We start from the raw sequence: 10,976 nt of genomic DNA on the forward strand, positions 1-10,976 counted from the left end.
AGTAAGAATAAGTAACTAAAAAATTTATGCCCGAAAATTTTCAAGGTCCCAAGTAATTTAACATTCTTGCGTTCCTTTTGCCCTAATAGTACTTTTTCATTCACAACTCTTAAATTCCTAGGAAAAAAATCCAAACGCGAGTCTGAAAAATAAATCTTGAATGGCATCTCTCTGATTATCGTCTTAACAAAATGTTTAATTTGCAAACGTGGAAGATATTTGGACAGCTCCACAAGAGGTGAATATTTCACATTTATCTGTTCAGGGCTTAAAAATGTTCGTATAGGACATACATTTTTATGATAATTTTCACAGAAAATAGCAGAATTTAGTATAACCCAGCTCAAGTCCGAGTAATTGGGCAAAAACTTGAAATCACAACTGATTTTGAAAGAATTTTCTCTGTATTTGATTTTGTCATATAATTTTCATTTTTTTCAAAACTATTAATTTGACTACTGTTTATTAACACATGGTTGTTTACGTTAATCACCGTAGTACTGATAGTACCAATCAAGACATTACAAGAATTTTTATACCAAAAGGTGGCATTTGCTTTTGGAATTTCGAATTTCTGTATTTTCATTATGTTCGATTTAAAAACAAAATGTAAAAAGCGCATACAAGAATTAGGTAAAAAAAATAAAATAGGAATTGGAATGGCATAATATTAGAAAATGTCTATTGAAGTCTACTAAAGAAAGTATAAAAAAAGATAGTTATAGAATATTGTAATAAAATATGTCGACGATTGTTGAATGGAAAAGAAATGCTAGAATGAAATAAACAGGCAAGAATTACTCGGAATATAGAACAGAATACGAGGAAATAAAAAAATTCCAAAAAGTAATACGAAGAGCTGAAAGACTGAAAGAAAATGGATAAACATAGGCCATAATAGAAGAAAGAAATAAAAATACAAGAATAGTTTATGAAAAATAAATGAACAAAACAGAAGATACTAGAAAAAACCATATTTGGAAAGTATATTTAGGGAAGCTGCTGGTAAATATAGTTGATTTGGATAATGTAACAGAGAAAAAAGATAAAGAAGTGAACAAAGGAAATGTAATGAAGAAATCCAGATAAAACGAATTAATAGCAATAATCAGAATAGGAGTGGAGATTGAAAATGTAATTAATAAATTATGAAATACCAGATCGGTTAATAGAAACATTTGGAAAGAAGCGATAATGCATGAAGAATAGGAAATTGGACAATCACACTACCAGGCAAATAGCGGAAACAACCTGTTAATACAAAATGAACATAAAAATATTATTTATATACTTCCAACAATTATTTAATATAGTTACAAAAAGGAAAACTGATCACAGGACTGAAAGAGCAAGGGATAGAAACTATTTAAGTATAATTATTGCATTGGTTGTGAATCAGTGAAAGGTATCACAAGTAACGTGAACACAGAAGTCTTGCCACAAATTTTTAAAAATAGATGACGGAAACTCAAATTCTTTTTATTAATCTTGTTACTTTAAACCAAGCTAACGTAACTGTACCAATGAAAAACTATTGATTAGCAAAAATTATCAAGGGTAACTAAGCTTAATATCTACAACACAATAAAACTTGTGATAATATATTTATGTAGCAGAGGCAATTGAGAGGAACTAGAGAGAACTAAAAATAGTAGAAAGAAAAATAGTAAGAATTTACCACGATTAATACAGGCAGTCTATGAACTAAAAGAGAAATGATGTGCAGACTATTTAGGTCCATGGCCTTGTAAATTCTCTCCACTTCTTTCGGTCCTTTGCTTTTTCTCTCCAGATTTCTCTAAGGCCTTCTTCCACCGCTTTGGTCTACCTCTTTTTGTCTTCCATGCAACTCGTTTCATGAGCCTGTCTTCGTCCAAGTGACCTAGCCGTTGTCTTTATAAACGCGCTGATTGGTGCCTCATTGGAAAGTGTTTAAATTTCATTATTTTATCTTTTCTCCGATCAAACTCTATCTGCTTGCCTTCGAAAATTCTTCTTAATATTTTTATATATATATACCTAGTGAGAAAAATACAAAGAATAAAATAACAAGGCCTTATATGGAGAACAAAACAGCGCGAAATCGACGGTACAATGCGCAGTGAGAACCAAGTGGTTGATATACCGAGATCTGGAGTTGCTGGAGGAATTAGGGGAAGTTTAGAATGATAGGAATTATTATATGGACAGAACAACTGAGGACAGAGCTCTAATATGAGCAAGATAAGAGAAACTATTTATATGATAGATATTTATGCTGTGTAATCCCTCTGTACATATGTATATTATTTTCAAAAAAACTGATGCCTCTTTTGAAAGTTTTCTTTAATTCATATCATATATAGTCCTAGTTTAGCTAGGAGAGTGGTACATGAGTTTGATATAATATAGATGAAAGGGGCTGTAAATTTATATTATCTTTACCTACGTACTAATTAGTTAAGAACTCAATATTTTACAGTGCAAAAAAATGCACAATCACTTGCCAATTGTAATCAAATCGATATCATCTTTTCCCGCATTTTGCAATAATTTGAGGGCATATTTACTGGAAAGTGCCTTCTGCTCTGTAAACGACTTCTAATAATAATATTTAATGCCGGGCATGCTGCATACTGGTTTAATTTTAGACTTATATACTAATTATTACCTATTACTATTACCTATAATTTTATTACTCATTGATATTTTATCCTATACATTGAACTTTTATTTTATTTGTTTTATCCTCATTTAGTTATTTTTATGAATGTTTTTTAGTTTTTACAAGCTCTTGTCTCTAAATTGTAATAATTTCGTGACAATAAAGCATTTCTATCACTCTCTTTGATTGAAAACCATGTGAAAAATTGAGCAAATGAACAGTATAAAATATATTGTGTATAAGAATGACTACAAATTTCTATTTCAACAATTAAATTAATATTAATATTTTTGGAATAAAAGACTTGATGTTAATGCGATTTGTTATTTCATATTTTTAATTATATGAGATCAATTCCCGAAATACACTTAATTTCACCTACAAATATATTTTCTAATAACGGTTTGCCAAAAATTATTCAATATCATAATTTTGAATTATTTCTACTACTGTTTACGAAAGGTTTTAAACAGGAGTACATTTGAAACAGATGCCTAAACATTCGACAACTACACTTGGGTCCATACAACTGGACGATGTTCTGGTTTATGTGTTATGTACCCTCAGAAAACAGAGTATTAATTTGGAACATATTTTCTAATTCGAGTAATAATTCTAATCAATATTTAAGAACTTTAACCCAGATTCATGTCGATCAACCGTCAGCTGATTCCGGATCTTAAGCCAGAACCAGATCCAGGTCCTGAATTTTCGATTTGATTTTCATTACTTTTTAGTGCTTTAAATTCATCTATAATACTTATATACATGCGGCAGCATAACTTCCTTTTTTCAAAAGTTAATAAAACTTATTGTATGAATCAGAAAATTTTTATTCGTTTTTTATAATACAGGCACATACATAAAGTTTTGTTTTACTGAGTTTTGAAGATCAAATCAGTTAGGTGACGTCCCCCATTCTCCATACACTGAGTAAACCGATTTCTGGCGTTTGTCATGACTCTTGCCAGCATAGCAGGCGTTATGTTGGCAATTTCTTCCTGGATGTTCGTCTTCAAATCTTGTAGGGTCCTTGGACGGTTCATATACACACGGGATTTCAAAAAACCCCATAGGAAATAATCACAAGGGGTCAAATCGGGAGAGCGGGCTGGCCACTCCAAATCGCCCCTAATTGAGATAAGGCGCTCTGGGAAGTGTTCCCTCAAAACAGCCATCGATGTTCTTGAAGTGTGTGCCGTTGCTCCGTCTTGTTGGAACCAAGTGTCCCCTAAGTCCAACTCATCTAGCCGTGGGAAAAAAAATTCCTGTAACATGTTTACATACCGGTGCGAATTCACTGTCACTGTGACTTCATTTTCCTCAAAGAACCAGGGACCAATAATTCCACGTGAGTAAATTGCACACCACACTGTGACTTTAGGTGAATGCAAAGGCCGTTGATGCAATTGTCGAGGATTGGTATCAGCCCAGTAGCGCATGTTTTGTTTGTTTACGGATCCACACAAATGAAAATGGGCTTCATCACTAAAAAAAACAATAGCGTCCTCCAGAAAAACCTCACACGCGTTCCTCCGAGAATTGAAGTCACGTTCAGAAAGTTCCTGCACAATTGCCATCTTGTATGGATGAAAATGAAGATCATCATGAAGTATTCTCCTCACAGAACGATCGGAAAGTCCAAGGGCAGACGCATGTTTGCGCGCAGAACGCCGTGGTGATCGCAACACTGAAGTTCTAACTAACTCAATGTTCTCCGGTGATCTAATGGGCCGAGGGACTCCAGTTCTTCGTCTTGTCACACTTGCAGTTTGTCTGAACGTAGTGACCCACGTAACAATTGATTTCCGGTCCGGGACAGGGGCCAAGGGGGCTAAATTAAAGCGATTCCGAAAGGCGCGCTGGGTTGCGATCACAGAACATCCGCTCGAAAAGTAAACCTCAACGGCAAACGCACGCTCCTCACTGTTCCAACGCATGATGGCGACTGAACTGTGCCGGGACAAAACTTTATAGTCCCCCCTCTCGAACGAGACCACTAGCACTCCGTTACGACATCTACCGACTAAATGGCGAACTTTTTAAAAAAGGAAGTTATGCTGCCGCACCCTGTAGTTGAACCCATAATAGATTCTAGATGTTTAATAATTTTTTTTAATATAATATAAATATAATATAAATTTCCTAAATTTCTTATTTCTTAGACCTTTTGATATATTAATGCATCTAAAGATTTTCTTCGTTATCCTACAAATTCGCTGAAAACGCCCTATGTATATAAGAAAAAGTCAATATTAACTCGAACCTTGCAATACATTGCCCTATGTGTTTGCTTTTAATACTGTATGATAAAATAAACATTTAATGTTTGGTCTGCATATTATGGTAATAAATAAAAATAAAAGAGAAATCAATAAAAACATTTTAATTTATTTTATGAAGGACCGGCTTAAGTTTTTACCTGATTTCTCTGTGAAATAGGTATCTATTATTTAGAAAAACCCGAATTTTTGGTATGACAGTAAAAAAATCCATTGTTGACTTCTATAAAATGAGTAAATGTGGAAATAATATAAATATGATCCAAAAATAGGATGACTTACTTTATAAAAAGGAAAAGTGAAAAAGTGTGATTAGATTTGATTCAATTTAGTGCACTTTGCTAGCCATGCACTTTTCCCAAATTTTAATCTACGACTAGAAGAATTTCTGGAGGCCGTTATTTCATCTGCTCTGTCTCTATCTTCTCAATGTCATTGAGAATATCGAAACCTTTCTATTTTAGCGAAAAAAGCAAGAGATAGAGAGAAATGCTTTATTATCAAAAAACTATTATAATTTGTAGACAGAAGCTTGTAAAAACTAAAAAACAAACAAAAAAATAACTAAATAAAGATAGAACAAATTAAAATAAAAAATTTCAATAAACAGAAGAAAACTAGAATGAGTAACAAAATTATAGGTGATAGTAATGGGTAATAATTAGTATATAAGTACTATATAAATCCAGAGTAGAAGGCACTTTCGCAATGTCGATTTGATTTTCATTTTTTTTTGCACCGTAAAATATTGAGTCCTTAACTAATTCTGAACGTGGAGAAGGTAGGTGAAGGTCCTGCTTCGCGTTCCTAAGTGGATAGCCATGCAACGATCTTTTTGAAATTGGAGAAGCGTGCTTACGAATTAGGCAAACGGATTCAATGATGAATCAGGAAGGAAGAGTCAGAATTTTAAAGTCTTTGAAGTCCTTGTGGTGACCACTGCTGTTTAGTCCGAGTAAATATATAACAGCTCTCTGTAGTTTGACGATTCCCTCACCTTGAGTCGCACCCCAGAAAGAAAGGGAATTATGGAGATGCGACTCAATAAGGGCATAATAGACTGTTAAAGAGATGGATAAGTTCAGTTCTTTGAAAACTGATCGCAGCGCAAAACATGGGGAACTCAATCTCTAACACCCATTTCAAGGAATTGTCCACAACAAGCCCTAAGAATTTTGGTGGTGTTATTGAGACAGAGAAGATTAGAATCGAACCGTTCCTCGTCCTTAACTATTAATTGAATTTCCTCTTCTACAGACATAATTATCTTTCCAAAATTAAAATGAAAAAGAACTAATTGATATATCGTTTTAATATAGATAGATATTAAAAATGAAAGTACACACGCAGATTTCACCGTTTAGAAACTATTTCTTTACTTTAAACACTTTTTTTTTAATGTATCTCCATAAAAAATTGATGGGAATTAAATGGGCGACTTCAGTGGCAACGGGATGTCCCCAAAACTACTAATGAATTTGTGAGGAAAAGCTGCCCAAGCAAATTTATCAAAGCGCTAGCTTTGCATGGGGTCGCATCATCTGATGTTGGAACCATGCATGGGATGAGAATGATGGATGAGTTCATTAGTTCGGTACACAGAACGCCATAATCATACGACCTAGTTCTCACTATTGATTCTGGTCACCTATCCCCAAGTGCTTCAAAAAAAAGTCCAATAATACCAATCGGTGTTCCAGTCGAGGGTTACTAATTGTTAAAGACCAGTAACGGCTATTCTGCTGATTAACGTGGTCGTTTAAATGGAAATGAGGTGTATCGCTTAAAAAAATGGAATTAACAGCACGAAAACGCTCCAGCACCGTTTCGACTTTTCGATGATTTGGATTTAATTTTTTTTATTTTATGGATAATTGACCTTAGAATGAGCCTGCATTTTTTCGTAATTAAAGTCGTCCATTTTCACTGTTCCACCAGTTCTTGCATATAGACTAGACTCTGACCGAGGAGTGTCCATAGCCGAAGCAGTTGCCTCTGCACTCAGGGACGATTTAAAGTACACTTGGTGCATCACTGAATCTTCTGATAACGAAGTGAGAGCAAAATTGTTGACGAGTAATCACACTTCAAAAATGCTGATGAAGCCACCTCACATTGTTTACTACTTTTGAATATATTGTACTTCAAAAACATAAATCTATCACCAAATCTTGTAAATCACTCAAAACACTTGTAAACAATCTGCATTATCACCTTAATAGATTTTATTATTTCATGAGTACTTTTCATTAAAAATAGTGCAAACATGATCTCACTAAAGCGGCTGTAATAGTATCAATTAAACTTCCTGTCTCAATATATGACACATACTAGTTGAGAAAGGTGCGGCGTTAAGTAATTGCTGCTATAAAAATTTATTCACCTCCTATATGTAAATAGAAAAATCACCTGTAATATTTCATTTATTGACTCACCATTTAAAAAGTTTCCATTGCACACAGAACGTCAATTAAACCGAACCTGTAGATTGAACGAAAAACAAGGGACATTAGAAACAAACAACTATGCGAAAAGTTTCACGCCGTCTCAGCTTCGATATCTTCCACTCTTCTTTTCTATTGTAACTATTTTTTGCCTAATTTCGAAAGACCCTCACTTTCGTTTAATGCTTTTCATACCATTTTCTTCTTCTTTTTGATGACGGTGAATATTCTATTTTTTCCACTTTTTCTATTCTGTAGCTAATTTTTTAAAAAGATACGGGGTCTAATTAACGGATTCCACCAGAAGAGCTGATGGGATATGTGGGACTCCTGTAGCCTATCCACTAAAGCGCCATCTTGTCTCTCTCCGTCCAACCAGGAACTATGGTGATATTACTTCTGCTTGGGGGATCTGTACATGTATGTCTGTTCCATTGGCTCATTTTCGATTATATTTTTATACCAGACAGCCGTCTATATTCTTTTGTCCAAGAATTCTTTTTGTGTGCATAGTAACCAATTGCCAACATTCTTAATTGTACAGAATCACCTGAACGATGCTATCAGTGTTTAGGCTAACAAAAGTCTTTTCTACTTCCTCTCTCGAACCCTTCAGCGGTTACACACGAAGAACGTGTATTCAGCATCATATGAGTCGTGTTCACAGTACATAATTTCTCCGTCCGTGGTTTGTTGATGTTTTCCATTAATCAGATCAAGGATGCTGTCCTCTCGCCCACCTCTGTAGCTATATATCCAATAAAATTCAAAGAAAGATTTTTTCCTTGTCTCTCTCTCTTTGTTTTTTTTTCGTTGATCACTAGGCCATATTCTCTTAACTTCTCTTCCAGTAACTTGATAATATTTTCAAGTTATTTCCTGGATCTTGCCAAGAATACTACGTCGTTGGCTTATATAAAACATTGATACAATACAACAATAAAATTATTATGTCGAATCGAATGTTCGATTTGTTATAGTTAATTTTTTACCATACCCACGTAAAAATAATCAAAACGCACCCAACAAGATGCACGTATCTGGAAAGAGGCATTCAAAATGTTTATTACTGTCCTATCTAAAAAGATAGTGAAAATAATAAGTTCGATATCCTTTTTATAATAAGAATCATCAAGCCCCTCAAAATAACCCTTAAATGCCAAGATTACGTTTTTTTTTTGGAAAATACTTGACCACCGAGTCATTTTTGCAAGTGTTTGAACAAAAAATAATCCATGGGACCCAAATCTGACGAATACACTTTAATTCATTAATTTTGGCCATTGTAATAATGGATGTGTGAGTTGGTACATTGTGTTGATGAAAGAACACTTTCTTCTAAGCCAAATACGGACGTTTTTGCTTGATTTCTTCGGTTAAACGTTACAATAAGTTAGCGTAATACACAATGAGAATTATGCCACGCGCATCCCAAGAAAACCAATGTCATGACCTTGATTGCAAATGGAACGGTCTTTGCCTCCTTTGATTGTTCTTTTGCTTCGGAGTGATGGACCTACGTTTCATCCTTGGTTATGAAATGGCTGAAAAATCGGCTTTATTTTGGGAAACATTGCCACACTCGATGGAAACATCTTCACGACGCTGTTTTTGTTCCATTGTGAACAAACACTGCACCCATCTTGCACACAGTTTTCCCATTTTCAAATAATATGCAATGTACCACACTTTTTGAAATGCCTACGTCTGCTAGGTTGCGCATCTGAGTCGTCACCTGATTTGGTCGACCACTGCGATGCTAGACTTCGCAGGTCGTACGACCCCGTTTAATCTTTGCTACCCAAAAAATACTTTTGATCACGAAGGATCAGTCTCACCCAGAGTAGAATCTAGTTCAGAATGTTTACAAATTCTCTTAAAACGTTTACTATTGATGGCGGCCTAACAAATACTAAACAACGTGGCGTCTTCAAACTTGAAACTACCTTCAAGCAACTACCACCATCTTTAGACCAGACCAGGTACTTCTGGGATCTTCCTCGTATGTTAAGTTCATAATTACATACCTTGTATAATTTTATTGTGCACATCTTATTTTTTAAAGAACGTCTGGAGCGAATTAAATTAATTTCTTTAAAATCTGAAATAATTGATTACTCAAACTTCATTTTGTCTACCAAATATGGTATACATTATTGTGATGCATAAATATACGAGTACATCCTCTTAGAATGAAAAATTGTAATGATTTTGATTATTCATTTCTTTTTGGAAAGAGTATAGTCTTTTCACCACACTTCATTTGACTTAGGTGTTAATTTGTCTAGTTTGTGTTAGGCTGGGAGGACGGCCACACTCGCAATTACACTGTCTGACGCCCGTTTCGATAATCAAGTTATCGTCTTCAGAGAACTAAGGTAAACATTACAACCATTATTGATAATTTTAACTATACCACATAATAGTTTAGTGTCCATGGCAATATCTTTACTTAATAGCGGATTTTTTAGCTAATTATTAGGAAATAATAGTTCCTATACAACCATTTTTCATTTACAATTCTTTTCACGTAAGTTCACAAAATACTCCTTCAACTTCATCATCATCTTTATTTGAAATTGAAAAAATTGGAAAAATATATAAATCGAAGTTAATTAAAAACTACATTCGATTAATTACAACGTAATAAAAAAATGGGTGAGCATTATTAATTACAAAATAATAAGTGGAAATGAAAATAATTTTAATTAACGCGACCTTTGGTGCTGTATAGATTTTTGATGAGCAGAACTTCGCTTTTGAGTAGAGCTGTTCACAAGGGTGACTAAAACCATATTAATATTGAATATACTTTACATTACCAACCAAATTTGGAACTTTTCAAATCGGCAGAATTAATCAAAATTAATGCAAGGTCGGCGCAATTATCATTTCCCTTATTTGGAAGATGAAAAAATAGATTTAAGTTCCTTCATTCCTCTTGTCCACAACCTAGTGTTTCACGTATTAAATTTAAAAAGTTGTTGTGTTATTTGGAATAATCACAACACTAGATCATGATTTTTCTAATATCAAATTATGAATAAATATTCTGGCAAAATCGTTTATATTAAAGAAGATGATACTAGTTACTTTGGTTGAAAATTACTGCTTTTAAAAAAGATCTCGAGAACCTGAGTAGACTCTTTTGTGAACCGAAGCTGGCCAATAGGCCATCTGATGACCATCGTTGATTTAAATCATTCTTAAAGACCAATTGCATCAAAAGTTACGCCAAAAAATGACTTTCTTCTTTATTTTTAATTTTTAACCTAATTTGAATAGTAATGGGAAATTTGATTAAATTATTTCAATAAATCCGGCTCTGTCCTAATACACGATCGATATATTTCTAAAAGAATAGAATCGACACATTTTATTTAAAGGATTGAATACACATTTTCGGAATGAATTGATGTATTCCTTTTTTCTATAAAGTCAATGAACTTTATCTGAAAATACTCAAGATAATAGATAATTCCAACCAGCTGCACACAAATATATATTCAACTAATTTGGATAAAAAACAAAATATTTCAAATTATTAAGATAATATCAGTGAATTTCTAAAAAGTTATTTTAATTATGAATTTGAAATTCAAATAA

The sequence above is a fragment of the Diorhabda carinulata genome, chromosome 11, assembly GCF_026250575.1.
Source record: "Diorhabda carinulata isolate Delta chromosome 11, icDioCari1.1, whole genome shotgun sequence".
NCBI classification, from domain to species: Eukaryota; Metazoa; Arthropoda; class Insecta; order Coleoptera; family Chrysomelidae; genus Diorhabda; species Diorhabda carinulata.